Raw genomic sequence first — 26,947 nt, forward strand, 5'->3', positions numbered from 1 at the left:
CAGGCTGCCTCCTCCAGGCAAGCCTAACCCACCTTTTAACACAGCCCCTCTGGGCTCACCCCTCAGGCCAGCTCTGCCTCTCAGGTGCTCAAATGCAGAGTTCTTGGTGCTCTTTGGCCCTTCCCAGGCCATGGGGGTGGAGATCAGGTGGGCAGAGCCAACCATTCTCCAGCAGGACCATGTGCCCCTCCCTGCAAATCAGCAAAGTGCTGTAATTAATTAAAATCAATTAATGGCAGTGTAATTTCCCCAAACTCAACCTCAGCCTTTTTGCATCCACATTGTTCCCAGGCACGTGCCAAGGCAGTAAAAACACATTTTACATTTGCTTCCTTCATAATCCACAGCATCACTGTAGGCTTTTCTCTTAGTTTAAGGAAATCTCTCTGCAAGAAAACTGTGTGGAATTAAAGAGCTTTGTTCACCAAAATTAGTATCATAAAATGCAAAGCACCAACCAGTCCCTGAGCAGCCCAGTGCCTTGAAGAAGTGAAGCAGAAACTCACATAAACCTTGAGCAAGCACACACCAGGGAAAACTGCCCTGAAATTACCCTCTCAGATCTGCCTGTTGAGACAGGGTGAAGGCTCTGTGCAAAATGAACTTGCATTTATTTGAAAATAAATGACAAATGGCTCCATTTGTCTTTTATTCTCCCGTTAACGCTTGAACCTGGGGATTATTATCCCTGCAGTGCCTGAGGCTTGCAGATGAGGTGACCTCTTCATCTGGACAGGATTTCCTTCATTTGGGGAATACCTTTCATCAGCCCATCCAGCCTTTTCACCTGTACCTTTGACCAAATTCTTACTCCTCAAGTAATTGTGAGGAGTTTGCCAATTTAGCTCCATGGCTGGGGTTTAGCTACACAGCTCTGGGGCAAGGAGAACTCCTGTGCTTGACAAGCAAGATCCACAATATAATAATTAATTCCATAAGCATGAGCTGGAGCACAAGCTCCATAAGGAGACAGTCTGAGCCATCATTATTTTTGCTTTTGCCATTTCTAGACACCTAGAGCCATTTATCTGGTGCCTCTGTTTACCTTCCTCCCTCAAAGAGGAAGTGATTGGCAGTATGAACAAATAAAACAACCCAAAAAGAGCATGAAAATGAGATTTTATCATTTTGTACGTTATCAGTGATATTTGTTATGGATTTGTTATCGAGTTTTCATTGTATCTTTATAAAATCTAGATCTTTTAACTCTCATTTCTTTCTCTCCCAGTGCAAAGAAACACAAGCACCAAGATCTGTTTTGTTTTCATCCATTTTCAGTCTTCAGTTTTTGTTTTCCCTTTTTTTTTTGTCTTTTCTGTTGAGAAAGCGAAGTGCACATAGACAGAAAACCTAGAGGGAAAAAAAATGGAAAATAGAGATTGAGAAAACTTTAAAAATTACACTCAAAATGAGTCATGTTTTCTGAAGTTCAATTTTGATTTTTGTGGGTTTTTTCCACTGCAATATCAAAATACATGAAGACAGTAAGTTAATAATGTTTGGACTATAGTAGAATATTGACCTATTTTGCCTCTGAGAGAGGGGAGGAATAAATCTGGGAATAAATCTAACTCACAGCACATCCTGTTGCAGTCAGCTCTTTTCCTGCAGCAAAGAGATGGGAAACAGTGGCCATCATCATCATCTTCATCATTATTATGATACACAGAAATGTTGATTGCAATTATAGTACATGACAGAGAGAGCTGTGAAGTACATTTTATTTCTCACAATATACCCTGGAGGTGCAAAATAGACAAAAAACAGATTAATTCAATCTCTTTTGTTTGCACATTTCCATGCTGATTTTAGGCACTTTTAAACGTGTTAGAGAAAAATCATCAGCAACAGCAAGATACATAAAAATATATATTTTCTAAGGAGTAGCTTCCAGGAATGCCTTTCATGCTTGACCTAGCAAGAAGAACTCTGGACCTGAGTTGTCTCATGAAAAGCTTTGTGTGTGAGAAACACAAGCACTGAACCAACACAAACTGATTCTTAAATGAACACAAACATCAGTTAATTGTTTTCTGTGACATAAGTGTGATGGATGTATTATCCTGACTCATGCACACAGAGGATACAGAGGAAAAACAGGTAAATTGAATTTCCAGGGATCAAACCACAGAAATCAGGGGGTGGGGGAAGCCTTAGAGGTGAGGAGGTGCTTCTGCTTCTGTGTCTGGACATACATGTGTCACACCACTGACACACAAATATTTTACATCAGTGCAGTGATGAAGGGTTTTCTTGGGAAAATGAGTAGAGAGGAGCTAAGTACCAAAGGAGTCTGGGAAAAAAAAAAGACAATTCCATGCTCTGGTAGGACTCTGAGAGAAGAGGAACCAAATATCCAAGATTTTGTCATGAGCAGGGTTTATTGGGACAGAATTGCTCAAAATGCTGCCTGAGAAAAGCAGTTTATTGAACTGGGTCTGAGATGGGTGAGTGCCCAAGCTTCTCCCTCACTTGGCTCTCTAAAATCAACAATAATGTAAGAGACACTGAGATCTAAATTTTGTTTGTGAGCAAACAACCTTTTCTTTCACCTGAAATAACCTTTTCTTTCACCCTGAACCCATTCCCCACATTTCCTTGGCATTCTTTTTCCTCTGTTGAAACTCTGGGTCCAAGCCTGGGGAAGCTCACACCCCATCTTGTATTGGACTTTGCATCCTGTATCACCACATTCAGAGTTTTCCTGTCCACTGGGGTGTTTGTGATGATTGAAAGAACTGAATGAGGAGTCAGCTTGGACTTCATCTCAGCAAAAAGACCCAGCAGGCCTTCATGAACCAGACTTCCTTCATCTTCTTCACTTCTCTCAGTCCCTTCTGACAAAACCAGGAACCCTTGGGCCATATTTCCTATTTATTTCACTATCTGAAGCTAATTTGAACAGATGCATGGAGAGTGACAGTCAAACAGCCTGTAAAATAGGTTTCCAACCCCTGAGGCAAACTTTAAACCAATCCCCTTTTTTAAATTTTCTTTTTTAATTTTCTTTTTTTTTTTTTTTTTTGCTTCTATCAAAACAGCCTGAGACAATCCTGCTGCTGAGCTAATGGCTAGATTAGAAATTGCTGCATTCTCTTGTTTTACTCTTTAGCCAGGTTTAGAGCGAAAGCTTTGTGTTTCAGATACAACAGAATAACTACAAGAAGAAGTAATTTTACATCACTGTTGGGTATCACCAGTCAAAGAAGATGAAGCCATTTGTGAAATGCTCCTATTTTCCAGGGCTGGTGTAGCTTGTAAGCTGTTTTATTTCTTCATTACTGCTCTCCTTAAAGCTCACTCATGCAGTTCAGGCAATTCACAAGCAATAGGAGCTCTAATCCTGCTGCCTTCTTGAAGATCTTATGGTACTTTCTGAAAAGAACCCTCACAAATCAAATTCTTCCCCTCCATCCAATTCTTCTCTCTTGATTTTCCTTTTTTGTCTAAGAAACAGATCTGCTTTGCATCTGGGCTGGAGTTAACCAGAAATGTTTAAACCCAGAGGCAGTTGCATCAGAGCAAGGGACTGCTTTATTCCCTTGGAAATCACCTGAAAAAGAAATGAGAAAAGGTAAAATATCCTTGAACACAGATTATGCCATTAAAAGTGAATTATAACTTCCTCAGAATCTGGGAAAAAAAAAAAAAAAAAAAAAGAGAAATTTAGAACACCCATTCCTTTATACTAAAATAATTCTGGGCCATGCTGTCTACTTTTGCATCCTTCTAACAATTTAGGCAAATGCTTGTGTGATCACCTAGGAATCTCTGATTTTTCACTCTCTGTTTTATGGTGTTTTCAGGTCTCCAAGCATAAACTTCTTCTTGGATACTACTTGAATGTCACACAAATGCCTTTAACAGCCCTGCATACAGCTAAACAGCACTTTACTACCAGGGTGTTGAAACATGTTTATACAAAAGATGTATACAGAATTTCAAAGAATATAAATGTGCACCAAAAATGCATACAAAAATAATTGCAGAATACCAAGAAAAGCTAGACAGGTCTAAAACCAAACATTTGCCATGAACTTTTATCCAGTTCTACTCCTAACCACCAGCAAGTGAATAGAGATGTCCATCAACCATTTGTTTCCTTCTGATTGCTTTGTTTGTCTTTTACTCTAATTAAAGACATCCAGAAAACTTCAAGGGGTTATTGGTCTTCAGAATTTATTTAGAATTCAGGTCCAATATTGTTATTTATTTGTGGAGAGGGGAAGAGAGAGCTATTAGAGAACCAGAGCCATGCAGGAAAAGCACTGATAAACAAACACATTGATGTTACATATGTGTGGCATCCACACACACATATGTAAGTGTGAATGAGAACATCTGAATATTAAAATAAATATTTCTCCTTCAGCTTTCCCACAAGCTGTTGCAGAGCTGAGTCAAAAGCAGAGCAGAAGCAAGGAGCAGTGGGTAACTCACTAACTGTGGCTTCTCCCTGTGCCCACAGGAGCTGTGTGTGACACCCTGCAGGCTGCAGTGGCATCTCTGAGCCACCAGAGACCAAACCCCACAAGGCATGGCATGGGTCCGGTGTCAGTGCCTGCTGAGGTTCTTGGTACCACTGCAGTTATTCCGGGATCTGGTCCTTTCCAGACACTCAGAGCTCACAGGACTCCTCTTTGGAAGTTAAAAGGACACAAGCTGCTATTCTCACAGGCAAACTCCTCCCAGGGATGCTGAAATCCCACTCCTGTCACCATCACCATCATCACCAGTGCAGGTGATGCAGAGCAGCTCACCTTGGCTCCCTTGCCTGTGCAGGTGTGAGCCTCCAGGGGCTCTGCAGTGGCCTGAGGAGGAGGGGGAGCACTGTAAATCAGTGTAAATCTATCAATAACACCTGTTCTCCTTAGGTCCTCTCCAGAATTCCTGGATCCCAGCAGCAGGAATGCAATCCTCACTGCTGCAGAGGCTCAGGCTGAGCCCTCCTCTGGGGACCAGGCACTGCACCCCTGTGCTGGATCAGCCTCCGTCAGCTCAACAGACCTGACAGGAGATCCTACACTGGTGACCAGCCCATACAGCCTTCACTCCATTTACTCCATTTCTTATTTTCTTCATTCCCTGCAGCATTCTGCTCTCCATACATCTTGTTAGCCACACTCCTCTTCCACTGCAAGTCAAGAATATACATGTTCAGTAGAAAAAAATACCTTTTCTGTTAGTTAGGTGCTCTCTGTGACAGGATTGTTTAGTTCCTTCCTCGTGCCTGAGCTTGTGCTCCTACAGCTAAATTTCTGACAGCATCACAGTAGGAACTCTGAGGCCACCAAGCTTCAAGTCACTTCAGAAAGAAGCTGTGCCTGAGCCAGATGGCTGGAGCTGGTGGAGGCAAATCCAGGGCCTTGGAACCAATGCTGAAGCATTATTTCATCTGAGCACAGCACACCTGGCAGTCCCTGTGGCTGGGTAAATGCCTTTCAATCCAAACCAGCTCAGTAAATTCAAACACATCATCTCTGCGATAGGAAAACAATGCCTACTTTTAGTGCTCAGCTTCCAGACCAGCTTTTCCCTTTCCTTTTCTCACTGCCCTTCCAGTGGCTGCCTTCTGCTTACCCAGGAGAATTGAAGAAAGGGCTGATGTGGAGGAAAATGACCATTGACATTTATGTCACAGTGAGGAGCTGCAGGTTAATGGCAGATTGGTGACAGCCCTGAGGTGAAAGGTTTCTGCCTGCACTGTCAGCCTGTGAAGGGGATGTTGTCTGTGCCACTCACTGGTCAGCTTTGCAGCTGAAACACTTTGCAGTGCTGTTTTCAAAATCTTTCAAAATGCTCAGAGCCAACAAAAAGAAAGCAGGGTCTCAAACATCCACAAGGCTCCTGACAGCAATGTCTGTGCCAAAGAAATCTGGCATGTCTGAACTCCTCATCCTGAGAAGGCTTTTTCCCCTTTCTTCCCCACTCTCTTTCTTTTCTTCTTGGTTCCCCACCATATCCTGAGGTTTGAGTCACTGTGAGTTGTACTTTTATCAACAATGAAACACAGAGACACCTTTCACAGCTGCTGAGCTCGTTTCTTCCTTGGAATTTGGCTTTCTAAAGGTGAGTTGTTTGCCTTTGGAGAGTTCACACACGTGTACACAGACTCAGACTTGCACACAAAGAATGCTCCTTGCTGTAGGAAAACAACAGCCTTACACAGCTGGGTCTGTCACTGGGGGTGCTGGCTGCTGCCCTGTGGCAATAAGGGGATGCCAGATAAGCACTGCCAACCTAATTAAAGCCCTGCAAAATAATAAAATTAATAATAATTTTAAAAACCCCAATGGATGACAAGTCTTTTACAAGATGCCGCATACACTGAAAAGTGACAACAGCCTCAAGATTAATGTTACTGGTTTGGGATTCTCACATGGAAAATCATTTTAGAACTGCATTTGCAGCCTCTCATTTCATCCTGCTGCATTTCTCAGCCACAGGGGAATGTTATTACCTGGGACAGATCAGTGAGTGGGCTGAGTTCCTCTTCCAGAGGCACATCCTGCTGCTCCCTGGCACAGCATCCCATCCCAACAAGTGCTGGTACCTTTCAATCCTGGCATGTTTCTGTGGCATTAGAGAGCTTGATTAACTTTCCCTCTAAGTATCCCTTCTTCCCACTCATCCCAACCCCAGCACTCTGTTTTACATTCTGTCTCTGCCTCTGCACTTTCTAATTCTCTCTCCTACCAAAAATTTTGAACTCTGGTGAGAAAGGCTCATTGGATTGTAATTTCCTGCCTGTCAAACAAGAGGAAGCATCAGCAGCCTTGTGAGAAAAGCACTTCTCATGGCCATGAGGCGAATGAGCTGGGCCCAGAAGACTTGGAGAACTTTGGAGAGCATCCACATTAGGATTTAAGTGTTAGGATGTTTATCTGAGCTTTTGATCCTGTAACTCTTTCACATTCCCTGTAAACTTTGACTCTGCCTGCCATGGTTTCCCTGGCCAAGTGCATTCCATGAGGAGGGTTGTTTTTACCTCCTGATCAGCTCAGGGTATGCACAGTGCTTCAAACTGCTCTGCTTGCATAAAGATACTTCCTGGTGGTGCTGCTCCTTTTGCTTTGCTCCAGCTTGTGGGGCATCAGATCACACATATCCTGACAAGTGGGGATCTGTGTATGTTGACAAACCCCTTTGCTAATCCCTTTGACATGAGCTAAAACTCTTCCAAGTAAAGAAAATTTTCTCCTTCATTGTGTTTCAGTCAGCTAAAACTGGGAAAAAGAATTATATTGTGTGGTTGAGTTCACTCATTATGTGAATTGAATAGGAAACAACTGATTCAAAGAGTACACACCATCCAAGCCTGTTAATGAATATTGGGAGAAATGACTTGAAAGAGTATAGGTTCACTTTCCAAATAATTTATGAAACAGAAAAGGAGCTATGGTCCTGCTTGGAAAAGCAGTGGGTGCTTGCTGGATTAAACATTCACCCTTAACAATAAACACATGCTTAAATCCACCTTAGACAAGTGAGACTAAGGAGTGCTGAGCCGGGACTCCATTGTAGAACATTTTCAGCTGTTTTAAACCCTGGAATTTTCTCCCCACATTCTGCAGACACTGCCGGAAATCCCCAAGACAGCCGAGGGTATTTGGGTATTCACTTCTGCATGTCAAAATTTCCCCCTAGGCTTTGCAAAACTCCAACCAGCTCTGCTTTGTGTTTGTCTGAATGACAATGTTAGCTACTGATTTCTGTTGGAGATGGTATAGTTCCAAAAATCAAAGGTTCCATTTTGCTGTACTGGTTAAATGGAAATAAAAAACAGGCAAAATACCAATTTCCTGCCTGAAATGAAAGTTGCTACCAAGATAAAAAAAAAAAAAAGTCAAAGATTCAAACTGTATTATTGAACAGTTTCTCAGAACATACCTTAAAGTGACTCTTCACTTTATTTTCCTCATCTATTTCCAGGTAGAACAGTCTTTCTTTACTGCAATGTGTTGGCAGCAAATAACATTTCATGAGACAGATACAGCCTGCAATGTCCTGCCTGCAGTTCTTATTAACAATTTTTCCTGCTCATCTATGTCTGTGTCATCTGAAACAGAGTCTACATGTCAGATGTTCATTATATTGATGATGTCCCAATGACAACCAATTTATTTTCCTGCCTGCACCTCAAAGAATTGTATTAGTAATGATGTCTATCTGCTCTAGAGATGCTTTGTTAAAACTGATGGTCTGCCATGAGGATACTTAATTATATCTTCTTAAAGGAACACAATTAAGTTTTCAGGTAAAAGATGGCTCTAGAGTTAAAATGTATTTATAAATTAGTTTTCCTGGTGGATAGGATGTTTAATTTTCATTTTGGTAGTCAAACTGGAGGATTGATCAGAGCGATCTAGTAAGATGAATGCTCTGGAAAGCAGAGCTGCCACTCATCAGAATTCTCTTTTAACCTTCAGCCAGTGTGATATTTGGTGGTAAAAAGGGAAACAACAGACACACGTGGCAGTGAGAGACTGTGGAAGGGACACTGCTGATGGGGACAGGGCAGGCTTCCCTTGGGGCTGTCAACCATCAGACAGTACTCTGCTGAAACTTGCAGAAATTTGCATTTCTATCAAGAAATGCAGAAATTTTCATTTCTGTCCAGGCTTCCCAGGACAACTTCAAGGAACCTTCATTCCCAGCCCAGATCTCCAATACTACTCCTCCCGTAACAAGAAGCTCATCCTGCACACCTGTGTGTGTTTGGCACTGGAATTATAAATATTTCTTGCTTGAACAAGCCTCTGGGGGACACTTGGCCATCCCATAATGGGGCTCAGGGCTTGGGGCACCACCCACACTTAAATCCTTTGCCCAGAAAGGGTCAGTGGATTGGCCAAGAACCAACTCATTGACCAAAACCAGCAGAAAGTCTCCTCTTCTCCTGAGTCCTTCACAGAACCAGGGATCTTTCATCTGTGGTTTCCAAGCTGTCCTGACACTGGCAGAAATAAGACTTTCTGTAACAGCTTCATTTGATTCCTTTTTGGGATCATTTGTCCTCCCACTTCAGTCTGATCCAAAGTTTTCCACATCACCTCTGACATATTAAGTTTCCACATTAGCTGTACCATATTCATTATTTTTAGCTGAGCAATTACTTTCTGAAAGCAAATCACTTTCTCTTTTTTTTTTCATAGCATTTTGGAAACAACCTCCAAAAGATTCCTGAAAGGAATGTCATGAAAATACATGTAGCAATACTTTCCTGCAATACAAAACAGAACTCAGTTAACATGCAGATCTCTGCAAATGTTGGAAGCCACCTGCCTCCCAAAGCACACAATTTTGTAGCCCAAACCAGAAAAAAAAATAAATAAAAGTATCTACATGCACACACATACTTCTATGGAGCCTTATCCAAGTTTATTTTAGTCCTGCTGAAACCAGAAACTGTGGATGTAAAAAAGGACATAAAGAAGAAAGTCCTTTGTGCACTACTAATTTAAAAATAGTCTATCATAATTATTTCCAGAATATGTCAACATATAATTTAAAACAAATGTTTTGGATGAAAAAGTAGCTTTTCAAATTACTGGTGGCAAGTAATATTTATAATAATATTGATTTTATTTGTGGTCTTTCCTCTCCTGCTTTCTGGTAAGCCACTCATTACTGGAATATATTTACCATACAGTTTGGACAAGAAATTGCCAATCTGTTGTCTTTTTGCAAATTGTACAGTATGATATTTTGTTAGTTAATTTTAATAATGATGATGATACCAGCTGGCTCAATCAAGTGCTAATATCTTTGTTTTTTAACTGGGGAGGCAGAAAAATTTAAAACTAAAACCAATTAATATTAAATCACAGAACGGTTTGTGTTGGAAGAGACCTTAAAGATCATCTTGTTCAGTGGACAGGGACACCTCCCATTATCCCAGGTTACTCCAAACCCCATCCAACCTGGCCTTGAACACTTCCAGAAGTGGGGCAGCCACAGCTTCTCTGGGCAAACTGTGCCAGGGTCTCAGCACCCTGACAGCAAAGAATTTCTCCTGCATATCTAATCTAAATTTCCCCTCTTTCAATTTGAACCCATTACTCCTTTTCCTATCACTACCGGTCCTGATGGAGAGTCCCTCTCTGATAATAAATGATAATAAATGCACTTCCAGGTGCAAACATCTGGTTGAAATCAATGAATTTAATTAGTTTAATGAGTTGCAACTCATTAAAAAAATACTGCAGAGAATTGGCAAGTATTAATCACAATGTGACCAAAGTCTTCATGCTGATTAAATTTTCCACATTATTCATGAGTCAATTTTTGAATCAGGCTTTAAGTACTCCACCTGAAAGAAAAAGAAAGAAAGAAAGAAAGAAGAAGAAGAAGAAGAGAAAGAAGAGAAAGAAGAAGAAGAGGAAGAAGAGGAGGAAAAAGAAAAAGAAAAAGAAAAAGAAAAAGAAAAAGAAAAAGAAAAAGAAAAAGAAAAAGAAAAAGAAAAAGAAAAAGAAAAAGAAAAAAAGAAAAAAAAGAAAAAGAAAAAGAAAAAGAAAAAGAAAAAGAAAAAGAAAAAGAAAAAGAAAAAGAAAAAGAAAAAAAGAAAAAAAAGAAAAAGAAAAAGAAAAAGAAAAAGAAAAAGAAAAAGAAAAAGAAAAAGAAAAAGAAAAAGAAAAAGAAAAAGAAAAAGAAAAAGAAAAAGAAAAAGAAAAAGAAAAAGATTACTGTTTTGAAAAAAAGCCAGATGAGACATTTGAGCTGGGCAGTGTTCAGGAACACTGGGAATATTCTTCGTTCCCCTGGTTCTCATGGCTGGAGATCCCTCACAGATGCTGCTGATGCTGCTTAAGCCACTCTCTTCCCAGGTTAAAAGTTTCCCTGGAACACCAGATCCAACAGATCTTATCCACTGAGGAAACTCCGTACTCCAGAACTACGGATTTTCCATGCAAGTACAAGAGATTAAATCAAACCTCCAGATACAACAAGAAAAAAAAAAAAAAAAAAAAAAAGCCCTCCTGTTCTTTAGCAAAGCTTGGATCAAGGTTTAGATCCAAGCTTCATGGCTTGGGATCATTTCCAGTTCTGTCATGTCTTTCCATTCCTCTTTCTGGACACGATCGATAGCGGCCGTGCCAGTAGAAATGAGTGTTGGAGGCCGTTTTTAGATCCCTGGTGATTTGTGCAAAAGCAAAAGAAAGAAAAAAAAAAATAGAGCAATACTCCAAGTGAAGCCTCACAAAATTTCCATCTCCATCCTGCAGGCTGGGGTTTGGATGAGGTTCAGGTTTGAGGTGCTCAGCACTCAGCTCACCACCTAACGAGCGCCGCACCGGCCAAGAGCGGGTTCTGCTCCATTTCAACACAGCTCCAACTCGTCACCAAATCAATGGATGGGCTTGAGATTTCACCATAGTTACACACAAGAAAAATTCAAGAGCCCTAGGAATTTGCTCCTTTTGCTAGATTTTGAATGCTTTAGTCTAATTCTTCACTACAATGCACTGGCCCTGGGCTAAAGCTCTTGAGATCAATGCACAGACCAGCTTTGGCGAGCTCTGCATTCAGCTTATTCTGAGAAAAACATCAACCCTTCATATTACAAGAGGACTGAAATTGTGTGGGTAGGTGTCCCTGTGAGAAAAATGTAAAAATTATTCTTGTTCTCTTACACATTTCAAACACAAACCACAGAATTTGTGTACTCTTTATAAACAAGCCGTGTATGAGACTTCAACATAAATATTGCATTCAGTCGGGTTCCTGACACATTATTAATAGGTTTTCTGTTTTCACCCAACAGATTTGATAGAAAACATTGTCTGCTCTGTGAGGAATACACAAGAACTAGTTGGCATCCATGCAATATATGCTGCTTGATGTAAATTGCTTCAGAGCTAGACTTACAAAATGTTTATTCAAGGCCTTGCAGCAATCTGTTTGGATACATGGCAGCTAGGGAATGTGTCACCTACAATGCTGCTGGGCAGAATCTCCATTTAAATCATTTTAATGGTAATAAAAGCCATGCTGCACAAAACTCTGTGCAGAGACTGCCAGCCAAGCCATGTTCAAGCAAAGTTGATTTTTTATTTATCTTTATGGGGGGGCTGACAAACTGAGGCTTCTGCTGGATACCCTCAGCAGAAGCACATGGGGCCTTTTGGAGTGAAAAGCTGGGGGTGACACCCCCTGATCACCTCCCCATGGTAGTGCTCCCATCTGCATTCAACACTACCACTCTGCCCACAATTTAATTTTAAAGATGTTTCAAAATATTTTTTTTAATACCATTGTATGATACTAAATTACCTGCTTATCTTGAGGCTTGCAAATCAAAAACTTTTGTGGTGCACAAGGACTAAAAGGTCACCCTCACGTTTACAAACCAGCAACAGGCTGAGCATCCTGCAAGGAATGTCACATGGGAATGACAACCCACAGGGAAGCTTGCCATCCTCTGTTACCAGGTGTAGCAACATCTGGGGCATCCTTTTCATTTGTTTTCTCAGTGGGAATCTCATCAGGGTCTGATCAAAGAGCCCAGTGGAGCCCACTCAAGCCAGGTGCTGTCCAGGGCACATCCAGGTGACACAGAGCCGTGGTGACAGCAGCACCGTGTCCCCCACCAGGCTGTGCTGAGTAGTGTGGTGGCTGTGTGGCTGCTGTTGTGCCACACTGGCTACCAGTCACAACCAGAGCAAGCTGCTGGTGAGGTGGGATGAAGCACTGATCCCTCACAAGCCCTGGCTGTACCCTGATAGCCCCCGCTGGGGTTTTGGGTTGTGCTTTGTTCCTCAGCTTGACTCAGCACGGAGCAGGTGTAGAGCTGGCAGCCAGAAGCAGCAAATGTTGAAAATGTTGAGCTGAGCAAGGAGGAAATGATGGTGACCCACCATATAATTGCTCTGAGGATCATCTTTCCTCCCCAAAGGCCCTGCAGCCCTCACCTCAGTCACTCTCACACTGAGCTCTCAGGGTCACAGAGGCTCTTGCAAACCAGTGCAGCCTCCAAGCTTTGGGTAACAGTATTAGCTCTGATAGCCCTACCCCACTCTGTGCAGCTGTCAGATGCATGGCTGTACAGGGCTAGAGCCACATCTATCCCCTCATCTGTTTTCTGTTCAGATCTGCAGATTTTTCTATTCCCCGCTGCCTTTAACTCATTGTCTCCTGTTAAATTGATTGACAGGCTTGGCAACCATGCCCTCTTAAAAAAAAAAAAGATAATAATAAATAAAAAAAAGCAATGTCTTGCCAGACAGAGTTTAGAGATGGCTCTGCATACATCTGGAATGTAGCAAACCATGAAACACTGGTGTCCTCTTAAAGCTCCCCTTTACCCAGCCAGAGGTTGCATAAAGACAGTGCTGTAAAGGTCCAGCCCAGCTGGCCTGTAGGTAATGTACCAATGTTGGGGGAAGAACATTTTAAAAAGGCTGGATCACTTGCTCCTTAAGCTCCCTTGTATTCTCCCTGTAAATCTGGCCACACTCACCATGACTGATCTAAAATATTCCATTTTTAATTAGTTCCAGGCTCGCGAATGTGATTGCTACATCTGCACGACACAGCAGTGCCAAATCAAAGTCTGAGGCTGATGAACAAGTACTGCACAGTTTCAAGACCTGTGAAGGAGAAAATAGGGCTACTCTGCTATTGGAAATGCCTTTTGGAAAGTTCAGAACAGCCAGGTTCTCAATCTCAGGCCCACTAAAAATATGAAACTGGGAGATACTCTTTAATTTCTCCCAGATTGAAAAAAAACAGCTCTCAGAAATAATAAAAATTTATAAATGTTGTGCTGTTCTGAAGATGTCTCTCTACAGAGATACCACCAGGAATTATTTCTGGAGGCTGGGGAATACCTTGACTCACTGATGTCATATTTTAAAGCTGTCACTGACAGTGTCTGTGTTACTTTCTCCTGGGGCATCTCACAACACAGGGGTGGAACAAACATCCCATCTACTCCCAGGTGACACAAAAAACTTCCTTTGCTCTGGATCTCTGCTTTCAGTGCCCTCTTTGGTGGTTTCTAACTCGATGCTGTTAGTTCTCTGTCAGAGACACAAGAGGTTAATAATTATGAGACCTGAATGGGTCTGATGAGAGCCCTGCTGGCCCAGCAGCCAAGTGCAACCTTTTCTCCATAAATACAAATCCCTCTGCTGTGGAGCTCTGCTGAGCAGCTACTTGAAATGCAAGGCACTTGAGGGGGAAGTTAAAAGAATTCCTTGAGGAATTATCTTATAAGGAAGACAATAACTTGTGTATTTCTCACAGAGCAGACAATAATGAGAAGGAATGCATCACTAATAATAAAGCATATGACTATGGTTGATAGACAGAGAGACAGATAGGCTGAGAGATAGTCCCAAGTATTACCCTGTGGAATTTTATGCCAACTGAAACTAACATTTCTGTGGTTCACAGAAATCATTGCTGTCCCTAATTACATTTCATGACTAAGCCACCCCAAGTCTGTACATATGGGGTTTTTTTTTCTTTTATTTTTGTAAATGTTCTGTGTTACTTTTTTACTCTCTTGAGAGCAAGGCTGAAACTCTCACAAGGACTAGGAGGTGAAATCTAAACCATTACAAACTGTGGCTTACATAAATCTAACCATATGCACTTTTGGAATGTCTCTATATTTTAAACTAGAGGTCTGTGTGTAACTATTCTGGCTTTCAAGCTTCAAACCCAGGATGTCTCTGGGCTCTAATAAGATCTTCTGTGCTAGGATACTAGCACCTGGCTTCCCCCTGCAGGATAAAAATTTATTTCCTCCTCTTCTCTGCCTTTGTGAGACCCTATCTGGAGTTCTGTGTCCCCAGCACAAGGAGGACATGGACTGATGTAGGTCCAGAGGAGGCCACAGAGATGATCTGAGGATGGAGCACCACTGCTCTGGAGCCAGGCTGAGAGAGCTGAGGTTGTTCAGCCTGGAGAAGGCTCTGCACAGACCTTAGAGCACCTTTCAGTACCCAAAAGGCTCCAGGAGAGCTGGAGAGGGATTGTGGACAAGAGCATGGAGTGACAGGACAAGGGGGAATGGCTTTAAATTGAAAAGGGGGAGGTTTAGATTGGGTATTAGTAAGAGATTGTTCCCTGTGAGGGTGGTGAGACCCTGGCACAGGGTTCCAAGTAAGCTGTGAACATCCCTGAAAGTGTTCCAGGGCAGGTTGGAAGGGGCTTGCAGCAACCTGGGACAATAAGTGGCATCCCTGTCCAAGGCATGGTCACTTCCAACCTAAACCATTCTACAAAATCTGATCCCAAAATCACTTTGCAATTTCTTACAGCTCCTGTGGCTGGGGGCTGCTTCCAAGGAGGTGCTGAGATGAGGCTGAAGGGTGAGTTCCTGAGGTTCAGAACTGTCTGGAGGCAAAATGCCTTTGCTTCCCAAAGGCTCGAGGCTCTGGCTAGCTGGAACACAAGCCTGTCTGTTTCTGCCTTGCCTTGTCAGGATTAGCAGTACCTACCTGGGATCTGCAGTGTTGACCATGGCTGTCAATTAAAACTAAACACATTTCAGCGTGGCTGCCAGCCAAAAACACAGAACCTGCCAAGTAGTAAACACAGAAGATCTGCCTAGTTTCAAAACAATTGTGCCACCTCTGCGAGAAGAGAGTGCACATAACTCCTCAGTAATCCAGGGGCTGCCAGTGCAAATTCTCAAATGACAGAAGAGGTCTTCAAAAGGAGCCCTCCAGAGCTGACTGACTGCTACCTTTCTTCAATGTGAGATTTTTTAATTTTGTCATAACTTTTCTTAAAATATTCCCGATTCATGGCAGTACTTTTGTTCAGTAAGCAATGAGGACACTAAAATGCATCAGACACAAGTAAAGACACTGCACTTGAGCAAAAGACCACAACAAGTGGATTTAGGTTTGTAGAATGGATATCTATTTGTGATGTTCCATGAAAGAATACATTGAGCTTTTGTAATTAAATAATACAAGAAATTATTTTGATACTCAGGGTGAAACTTTCCCATAAGCTCCATTCTGAAAGGCACATGACAATCATCATATGGTGGTTCAAACTAAAAAAAAAAAAGGTTAATCCACTATAAAAAAAGTCATCTGAAACTTCTAAACTGCAAATGGATTCTCACTGAAAGAAATATGTCTAAAATAACAGTGATGATTGAAAAAATATCTCAGAAGATGGAAACAGATTGAGCTGTGCCTGAAAGCTTTGGGATATTTTGACCAAAGTGTCTCAGAGCTGCTTGTGCTTATGGCAGCAGGGAAGAAATGGGGCTGCTCTCCTCCCACCTGCATGGGCCTCCAATCCAAAGCTTGGCTCCAGTCCTTTGGAACTTGGAAGCAAACAGTTTCTGTTTCCTGAACTATTGCAGAGCAATAGGAAATACATAAGAAGATGATGAGGAATGGTGACAACTCTACACGCTGCCCATAAGGTGATGGGTAAGGCAGCCTGCACAAACTCTTGTGGAGATGACACTGTGGAGATGAGGAGAGACTTATTTCCTGGCATGTCAAGGGCCAGACCTTGGAAAGCTGTAAAGTTCTTTTTATTTTTTTTTAAGTTTGTAAATCATCCTTAAAACCTACAACAGATGAAATATGTTTTTAATTTTATATTTAAAATGGAAACCAAACAAAGATGCCAGAGCACATTCTACTCTGTTTAACTGAACTTGGTAAAGCCTATGACAGCCACATTTTCTTTTGCCAGAGAAACCCACTTGCCTTTTCAATTAGGCTTAGATTCACTCCAGAAATACGATGGTGCTGGGTTTAAATAGGGCTCACATGTTCCAGCTTTCACCATTATTGACTCAAATCTCAACCATGAAGATCTGACAACACGATGGGACAGGTAGATCAAGGGAAAGAAATATGGAGACACTAATAACCAAATACTCTACTTCAATCCCTGCCTTTCATTCTGAAAGCCCCTAAAGCACATTACAAATTGGGTTCTTTATCTCCCAAAACAATTTAATTCACCCACGAAATAAAACCATCTCAGGAGCTGGGGTATGAAGGAGGGCAGAGAAAGAGGCAGATGTTTAACACCAGGCCAACAAAATAATTTCTAACTGAAAAAAAACAAATAATAAAAAGAAAACTAGCAAACCCAAAGACTTATTTATGCAAACACCAGATACTGTGTGTCTCACCTCTTTCCTTTGAGTTTTCTATAATGCAGGTAATGGAGCCAATACTCAAAATTTACCAAGTTTTCAAAATGTTTTGGCAGCCCACAGGGAGTTAAATATTACATATGACTGAATGCCCTTCTGCCTGTCCAGCAGAGGTAAGCACTCACTTGCTGCTACAGCTTTTCTCCAGGGAAGTACTGCAATGTAAACCCTCAATCCAGACTTTATCAAAGTACAGCAAGATGCCTTGGTTATCCTGATTTCTCTAATTTTCTGAGCATAAATAACTTCACTAGGGAGGCACCAGAAGAAGAATCACCAGTGTATTATGAGAGCACTCATCATCTCTCCTTCCATCTGAGATGATGGGCAGCAGTGGCATGGAATTTTTGGCAGCAAACAGAAAAACAGGTTTGCAGTCCCTGGACTTGCCCACCTTCTCTCAGCAGCAGCCTCAAACGCTGTTTTGTTTTGACACGTGTTTCCAATAAAAACACAAGGTTTGTATTGACAAGAGGAATGCTGGAGCAGACCACTAGCATTTCAGAGCAGCCACAAATCCTTCTTTCTCTGAGCCCCCAAGGGTCAATTCCACACAGCAAGAATCCTACTCTCTAATTATTCACGTTCCTCCACTACCAGCCTCATTATCTGGTGAACTACTGTCAGCTGAAGCAGATTTTTTCAATTATTTAAAGAGACATTGTCAACTCAGCTATGCTCTATTTACATACATAAAATCAATAATCTGTTTTTCATACCTCTGCTGTATCTGCTTTAAATACTGCTGAATTTTGGAGGGCCAGTAAGAGGTTTTCTTTTTTACAGTAAATACCCCATAGAGATATTCTGGTGACCCACATAAGGTCTGGGCTACTAAGATGTGTGAATAAAAACAAAATGTTGCCACTGGGATATGTTGCTGAAATGTCCCTAGTTTCATGCCCAAGATTTATTTTTGTTTCTTAGGTTACCATATAAGAGTTTGTGATCTAGAGGGTATTTAGCTCCTGACTTAGAAAAGGGATCTTCTTGTAACCTAGCAAATGACAGAAATTTGTCAAAGTGAGGGAAGTTGTTCCCAAAACCATGGTTCCTGGCTGTCATCAAGTGAAGTGATCAGAGTATTAAAGAATCAAAGTCCTGGTCTGTGTTTCTGCCCCACTTCCTCTCACACATGAGAGAGGAGCACGAAAAGCTCTGAGGGTCCCTTAGAGTTCATCTCTTTGGAGCAGGGATGTGCAAGCCCCACATGGTCTGGGAAGGCATCAAACCCTTCTGTATCCTCAGGCTTGGTAAAGGGCATTCCCAGCTTTGCACCTCTTCAGGTACACAAAAATTCCCCTCACAACCCTCCAGAAGAGTTACAATGCCAAGTCTGCAGACTATCACCAAATGGACTGAGAAGAAATGCAGCCTGTGTGAGCTGAATGTCTCCAAGAATCCCACACAATCCTAGCAGAATAACTGGGAAAAGGGCACTGGCTCCTTTTCATCTCCTTCAGGGGCAAGAAGGACATTTTTAGTGAGGCTCCTTTATTCATCAGTCCCAAAAACATGATCCTTGTGTTAAGATTCCTGTCTACATAAGAAACAAGGAGTATAGCCAAAACAATTGATAACACAGGACTTTTGCCTCACTGACAAGTAAAAATGGTAGGATTTTTTTTAATAAATTCTACTCAGATTTCCAAAAACAACCAAAGGAAAACAAAATCACAAGGAACACAGAAAAAAAAAAAAGCCATTCCTGAGACACATTGCTGTTACACACCATGAATTGCCATGTCTTCTCATTTCACCTCACACTGGCACAAACCATAATGGAAGCCTGAACAAATTTCTTGAACCAGCAAGTCAGGCTCTCAGGAGAACAATTCAGAACTTTTTTTTTTTTTGTCTTTCTGCTTTGATGTGCTCTACAATCTCACACGAAATCAGGCCACAGTGGGAACAGCCACGCTCAGAGCACCAAAGGCAATGGGCTCCCCTCCTAGGGAGCTAATCAAAACCATCCAGTGTCAGCACAGGGAAGGCAAAAGCAAAGCACCAGCAAATAACTAAATAAATACAATTGCTACCCCTTAAATAACCTTGTCACCGAAACACAGAAGTACACTGATAACTCCATCCTTCTTCTGGGCAAACACACTGTGTGTATTTAACTTGACAGGTTTTCAAGACTCATATTCCATAGCTTTCCATATTGTCCTCAGCAGGACACAGGCAACAGTCTGGAAAATAATGTCTTCTCTAACTCCACTATTCCCTCCCCCACTTTTTTTTCTTGTAATCATCCATATTATTAATAGGAGGCAGCTGGTTCCCATTAATGTTGGGAAAAGTGGTCTATCTCAGGAATTATGGTTTAAATTGGCTTGTAGTCTGGGGGAATTAGCCATCTGCACCTGGCCTAACATGGATATTTTCAGCCATACTAATCATAAACAGGGCTTTGTTCTAGTTGTGTCCACTCAGGTCTCTCACTCTCTCTTTTTTTTTTCCTACTTAGAGAGTGGGGGAAAAAAAAGAAGAAAAAAATAATCCCATTAACCCTTTCACAGAATTAATCAAAACTTAACTACTTTATTACTGTCCTGCATTTTATTTTGTGCTTGTAACTGAGCACATCATTTAAGTTTGAGTGGGGCCCAGACCAAGTCCTGTAGCTTTTCAGAGGTTGAACAGAATTGGCAAGAGGAAGAGGCAGTTGTTTGGCAAGGCAGCTGTGATTTAGCAATAATTTCATGACGTCCACACAGGGCTGAACACCACGTGGGCAGGACAGGCTGAGCACCAGGGCAAAGCTGCAGGGAGGAAGGGTTGCTTTACGTAAAGCAGGAACACCAGAACATTCCAAATCACGCCAAAGAATGTATTATAATGTAAAGGGAATGTAGGTTTTGGGGTAGCTTTTCCCCCGTCTTTCATTTTATGTCCATATTTGGCAAAATGGTTGTGTTTTCCAGGGGTTTGGGGCTGAGGAAAGAGTGGACTCAAAGGTGAGTGAAAATAGATGACATCATCAGGTCAGAGGGCTGCTCTCTTTGTCTCACAGACTTGGCAGTGAAGGTATAAACTCCATCCCACCTCCAAACTCTGTAGGGAATCCATCCACAACTGCAGTTATAGGAATAAGGAGTTACTCTGCTGAGCCTGTCCAAAAGTTTGACCTCTTTTTTTTTTTTTTTAACAGATGGATCTTTACAGAGCTTTTTATCAAAGACAGGACTTTCTCTCTCTCTCCCCATCAATCTTTCTGCCTTGGTGATTATAAATGGACAGTGCTAATGTCTTTAAAAACTGTATAGACAGAGTCTGGGAGAATAGTTTCATCAGTGGCCCTTAATGATTTGGACAAGAGTTTTGGCTTGAAAGCCACTGGACTACTGCACACTGGAACTGCTGAGGCTCTGCCAAGAAACTGCTCAGCCTGATCACATCCAAATCTCCCTCCAGACAGAATATTGCATTAGCCATGACACTGCAGCTGTTTGTAAACACACCGTTATGGGGGCTTGTAGTGCAAGCAAAAATACACTCTTTAATCTGACAGTCTATAGATCTGGGGTTTTGTCTGAACAGAACCAGATCCAGTGGCCACTTTTTGTGGTGCAGCATGCCTTCTCCACCCAGACCTACCCCTGGGCTACTGCCCTGAGGTGCCAAATCCAATGTTGTGCCAATACACAGTCACTCCATCCCCACTCTGTCAAATGCCAGCAATCACTGGCAATGCACATCTCAAGCAGAAGGAATCAGAGAGCTCCTTACAGCTGCCTTGTGTTTCCACCTGGTTGATGGGACCACCTAGCTCTAAATGGGCTTGTTTGCTTGCTCACTCCTTTTTTAGGATCCAGCCAAAACGCTGACCTCTCATGCAAGAGCCTGTTGCCATGCTATCTGCAGCTTCTCTGGGATCAGGAAGTGCCAAAAGCTTGGAAAACAACCTTCCCAGCTGGTCCTCCAGGCCAATTTAGAGACCCAAGAGGCCCAGATAGTTTGGATAACCTACAGTCGAGCATTACCATTTATGGGAGCTTGTCCAAACCAAACTGGGAATCAAGTCACTCACCCATCAGAAACTGAAACACCTCTGAGAACAAGGTGTGCTGCCAAGGGCTCTGAGGTGGGGCCAGGCGGCCTGAGAAGGGACAGGGTCAGCTGGGGATGGACTGCTGGAGCCAGGCTTTGGAGGGCAGGAGAGGTGCCCTCAGCCTTCCATGGAAACGTGGGCAAACTGCTGGCAGCAGAAGGAAACAGAGCAGAAGGGAGGGAGGTTTTAATAAGCAGCTTTGAAAAACTCCTTCAGCTGCCCCCAGACAGATGTAAATCAGGAGGAACTGGTTTGGGAGAGTAGGGAATAGTGCTGAAGCCATAAAACTTGGAAACTACATGGAAACTACATCCACAGTGAAGGTCAGTGTAGGTCCCAGGGGATTGCAGCTGAACATGAGCACTGTGACTGCCCCAGTGTAGGGTATGGTAAAAAGGAATGAAAGGAAGGAGGTGAGGGCAGAAAGACATCCTTAATCTTGGTAAGCTCTTAAGTTCACTGAGACAGCCACAAATTCCTGGAAATGAGAGTTGCCACCTCTTCAGGGAGGAGGATAAGGCACAGAAGCCAGAATAATAAATCTTGCGCAAGAAAGATATATTAAAAACAAAATAATAGAAACTACACAATGAAATAACTGAGAGGAAAGGCACCTGCAATCCCCAGGTATGTCATGTTGGAGGTGTGCACAGTATCCATGATTCAGACACAGCAACTCAGGAGAAATAGAAACCAAAAGCAAAGACTCCCCTGTGGCTTGCTCCTTTGCCTGACTCCATCAGCAACAAACCAGCCATGATTCCCACCTGCTCCAACTCTCCTCCTCCTCATGTCCTCAGGGCCCATCTTTGGAGTAATTGGTGCAGTGTCTGGTGCACTGCAAACCTGCTCTCCATCTCTGCTCTGGCTGGACAGTTAAACTTATTTCTTCTTCATGACAGCGCCGATCACAAAGTCCAGAACAAAAAGTGCAAAAGCCAGAGACAAAGTCTCCTGGCTGGAAATGCAGCTGTGGAACAAACTTGCAGAGGAAATGAGACAAATCCAGTTAGAGCACCTTTGGGACACAATGAAAAACGTTTTCCATCACAGGCAGGATGATGTTCACAGCATCACCATCCCTTCACATCTGAGGAGAGAGATATTTTTAACCATAAAAAAGACGAGAACCAGAGAGACCCAAATCTTGCATTTGCTGACCTCTGTTTTCTCTCATGAGCAACAGTTCTGTATTAAATTGCTGTGATAACCAGGAGGACAAACCATCAGGAAGCTCAGTAGAACAGCAAGGAAAGTACTGATGGGAAATACTTCAGGAGGTTGGGGAGGTGCACAGCTATAGGGGCTGGGAACACCACATGTGACTTCCTTCCACCTTTCCCTGCCTGCTGCTCACAGAGCCCCATCACCCCCCAAGGCCCACAGATGTTTTCGTAGCAAATAATCTACCTGTAAAATATGTGTTTATTTCCATCCCATTCCTGAATTTTTATGCACATCCCAAATAATCCTTCTTGGTGCATTCCAAAACCAAACCTCTTGGAACTACCTGGGTTTTGGAGACTGATATCCTGACCATAGCTGGTCCTGCAAGAACAGAGATCCATGCCACCAACCTCATCAGATGAGCACCTCTGAAAATCCAAGCTTAACATGCTGCTTGACTCCGCCAAAAATGCAGTCTTGTAACAAAATAAACACAAAAAAACCCTCTTAACAGCACAAAGACCTAATTCAGGGAGTAGATTTCATTATGGGAATAGCACATGTCTGTCTCACAGACCTTAAAGTATCCCACATGCTTCGCTTATTTCAGAACCTGACTCCATAAAACAAAACACTGCAGGATAATCATATTTATTTGTTTGGTTTTCCACTTTGTTCAGTTATCCTAGCTTAAATCTAAGCCAAATGTTACACTCCAAAAACCCCATGGATATACATGTTTTTTGATTTACCAACAGAAGTAACAAAATAGGTTAGGAAAGCCAAGAGCAGAGGTCCTCATTTGTAACCATTTATCCTCATGTAGTTAAAGGTCACCCACAAATTACAGACTGTGGGTTCTAGCACCGTTTTGTGTATATAAATACACATGTATATTTACAGCTGCTGCATACTTATTTTCCACGGTGTGGTGCCCAATGTTTCTGCTGCAGCCTGGAAGGAGCTGCCTCACAGGCAGGCAGTGCCTGCTGCTATATTTAACACACAAGAACTGTTTTCATTGCTTACAAGTGGGAGGAGGAGAGGTAACTTGGTTAAATCAGTTGTGCCCGAGACAAGCAAAGGTAACTGTTGTGGTTTGTGAGCTGAATGGCTGCTCGTGTCCCACATGAAATAGAGAAACAAACCTAGGAAATCATCCCATTAAGAAATTACTCACTAAAACAGAAAAAAAAAAAATTGTTTGCAAGTATCCCTATATTTCCTTAAATAAAGAAGAATTTGGAATGACAAGCTGAAGTTTTAAACAACAGGATGTCTAAACAGCAATAAGATTTGTGAAGAATTATAGAAATGATGGAATAGTACTTACATTCTCATTTATGATTCTTTAAGCATGAGCCTTTCAACATTTATCTGCAGCTCCTGCCACTTGAAAAACTGAAAACCTGCATTCTCAGGGAAATACATGACTCAGGAAATCAACACTTTAAGAAAAACAGAAACACTGTGGGACCAGCACTAGAACTGTGAAAGTGGGCAGCAAGCCTGTGTAAATTGATTACCCAGCAAGTTTATAGGGCCTGTGAAATTATTAAGGAGTAATTTGTAGTCACCTCCAAAAAAGAGATCTCAGGTTAAGCAGATGGTGTGTTAATATGCAGGGAACACTTAAGCCAGTGAGATGGAGCTTCTACATTATTTACAACTTACCATTTAAATTAGACTTCAAAGATGACCACACTTCTACAGGTCTCTTCCAACCTGGGACATTCTGGAGTTTAAGATTTTGGCATGTATCTCTCTTCAGGTGGGATGAGGAGGAAGGTTCTTCAAAATGCAGGAAAGAGGCAATCCTAGTTAAAAAGTCAGGGGTGAGAAAAATGAGGGGTTTATGCTTGGGCTTTAAATAAAGTCCTTCCTGCAAAATGTGTTTTGAAGTTTTGGCATTTTCTAAGTGGTTCTTCAAGGAGATTATACAGACCCTTCAGTTCTGTGCTGCTGGGTGAGGTGCAGCACAGTGTTGTCACTACTGTGAGGGATTTCACACATTCTGCACTATTAGACTTGATGCAGTATGAACAGACTGATGATCTCTTCCTTTGAATTCCTACAGCTCCTTCCCTTAGTTTCTAGTTTTATTTCTGATCAGACTTCCCATGAAAAGTCACCACAAAGTTCCTAACTCCCTAAAGATAACTTAGATAATTTTTAAAGATAACTTTGAAGATAACTTTTCTTGCAGACTCAGCAGCCGCACACACTCCACCTGGGAATAATTCCTGGAAAAATTCTCTAAACTCGAGTTTGAGTTTCATAAAAAATATGTTTATCTCATTAAAAGCCATCCTTTATATTCCAGTTTTAAATGGATATTTTTCACTTTTCTTTCTCCTTTTTCTCAGCTTCCATTGCTGTACAAGCACAACAGCTCCAGGAAACAGAATCAGAGAATGGTTGGGGTTGAAAGAGACCTTAAAGATCATTGAGTTCCATCTCCCTGCATGGACAAGGACAACGTGCACTAGAACTGGTTGCTCAGAGCCCCCAGGACATTCACCATGAACAGAAGTGGGACAATCCCCACAGATTCATGCTGCTGCCTGTGCACCATCCTCTTCCTCTGAGTGCTGTGCCAAGAGGGCACAGAGGAAAATACATGACACTGCACTCCAAAAGTGGAAAGCCCAAGTGGTATACACAGGGAAAAGGGAGAAGAAACCAAGCCCTGCTTCTCCCAGCTTTCTGATCCCTTAGAGAATCACACAAGTACAAAACCATGAAAACAATAACCCCAGCTGCAAAGGCAATGAAGCAATTTGTTAGGGAGATGACATTTTTAATGAGAAACACTTGCTGGAGGAGAACAAAAGGCTCTGTTTGGTCAGAGAGATGCTCTTGATACTCTTCTGAAGTGCATGAAAAAGTAATTTCATTTAAGCGTCATACACAGAGCAGCTGAATTTCCTGGGGCTCCAGATGTTGTCCTGTGCAGATGCTGAACAAATGGAACTCTGTCTTGATGAAATGAAAAGAAAAAAGCAAGCCTTCCTAAACCAAAACCCATGCACCAGAGTATTTCATGTCTTAGAAGAAGAAAAAGAGAAGACAAAGAGAGAGAAAGCCATGCAAAGTGGGTGAAAAGGAAGTTCTTGAGCCCAGCAGCATTGCCCATAGGATGGACTGTTCTTAATCACCCCGTGGGTAATTGAAGGAGAGACAATCTGGATTTGCAAAATACCAAGATCTGGCTCTGTCGCCTCTTTTTCTTGGCTGTGCTCCGTTTCTCTCTGACAGTTATCTGGCTGTGATTACCCCGAGTTTGTTCCCTAAGAAGGGACAGATTCTGCAAGCTTTCATTAGGCCAGAAGTTACTGGAACATTCTGGGGTGAGTGACAGACTCAGAATCAACAACTGCAAAACTACAATCAATATTTCTCTGTACTGACAAAGGGGAAAAGCTCCTAGCTGAAATGACACAAGTTTCTTTCCTGAATTTTGGGAGGGCAAGGGGTTTGGTGCCTCAGTAGTAAAAGCTTTTGAAATAAGAGATCAGAACAATATCAGCTCTCACGTTAATGAAGACTAATGAAGTATAATGACCTTGATATTCAGACACTTCATTCCTGAACTTTGGGGTGGGTGACAGAAGTAGATGGAGATGATTCCTAGGCTTTGTAAGCCATACAGGGCCTGTACAGATCCTGATGCAAATCAGAATGGCCTCAGGCCTGCTGGCTTATGCTCTCATTTTTTTCTTCTGCCTTTTTAGGCTCTGAAAAAAATGGACACTATTCACTCTTTCTTCTAAGGCACAAGTCTCCTTCTGACACAACATTATCCTTCTGCTAAGTGGTAGCAGATGACAGAGTCCAAAGCACTGCACAAACACGAGAGCATTCCTGCCTCTCACACAGGGCCCCTTCCCAAGAAGGCAATGCTGTCTCAGACAACTCTGCCTTTGAAAAGGAAAAAAAACCCAAAACAGTAATAAAAGCCAGGTTTGTGATGCTGGTCCATCAGCAGGTGGTACTGTGTAGTCAGTTTATAGTGAGCGAAGTGAGAAGGATAATATTGTTTTAAATTGGGATTTGGAAAGGTTAGCATCACATCTGACACCTCCCTGAGGGGCAAAACTGAAGAGTGACACACCAGAGTACACACCAGAGGAGGGGCAAGCACACAGTGGGTGTGGTAAGTAGATCTGAATAAGAATAGAGCTAAAAATCTGAAAAAGAAAACAATGTCGTGCATGCAAGTTATGAGAAACCAGGGACTGACCTTTTGCTTCTCTGTTGAGAGGCAGAGACAGGCAGAGAGCAGCTGCCCTCCTGCTCACAGGGAAGAAGCTGCTTCCACTAAGCCTCACCAGTCAGAAATTCAGGCAGAATTCAGGCAAGGAGCAGATAAGAGGGTTGAAAAAGAACATTCCTTGTTATTTTTTTTTTTAAGCAATGCATCATAGGTCAAATGAGCTAGTTTTGTCCAAGCTCAGTAAAACCTAAATCTTAGATGACCTAATGTAAACATCAGCAAACCAGCCACGGTGCTGGTGGCTCACAGAGGAGCATTGTGCTTTGGGAGAAACCTGCTTGAAGCAATGCAATAAAATGAATTG

General features: G+C 42.2%; 1 long non-coding RNA gene across 1 annotated transcript; it reads right to left on the reverse strand.

Annotated features, from left to right (window-relative positions):
- Positions 1-1,156: 1,156 nt before the first annotated feature.
- LOC113458790 (uncharacterized) lies at positions 1,157-26,695 on the reverse strand. Its single transcript, XR_003379363.2, has 5 exons — positions 26,611-26,695; positions 24,042-24,184; positions 21,180-21,347; positions 1,577-1,739; positions 1,157-1,350 (listed from the first exon to the last, which is right to left on the reverse strand). It is a non-coding gene; the product is annotated as an uncharacterized LOC113458790 (long non-coding RNA).
- Between the last annotated feature and the right edge of the window lie 252 nt (positions 26,696-26,947).

This window comes from Zonotrichia albicollis, chromosome 11 (assembly GCF_047830755.1).
Source record: "Zonotrichia albicollis isolate bZonAlb1 chromosome 11, bZonAlb1.hap1, whole genome shotgun sequence".
Taxonomy (NCBI): Eukaryota; Metazoa; Chordata; class Aves; order Passeriformes; family Passerellidae; genus Zonotrichia; species Zonotrichia albicollis.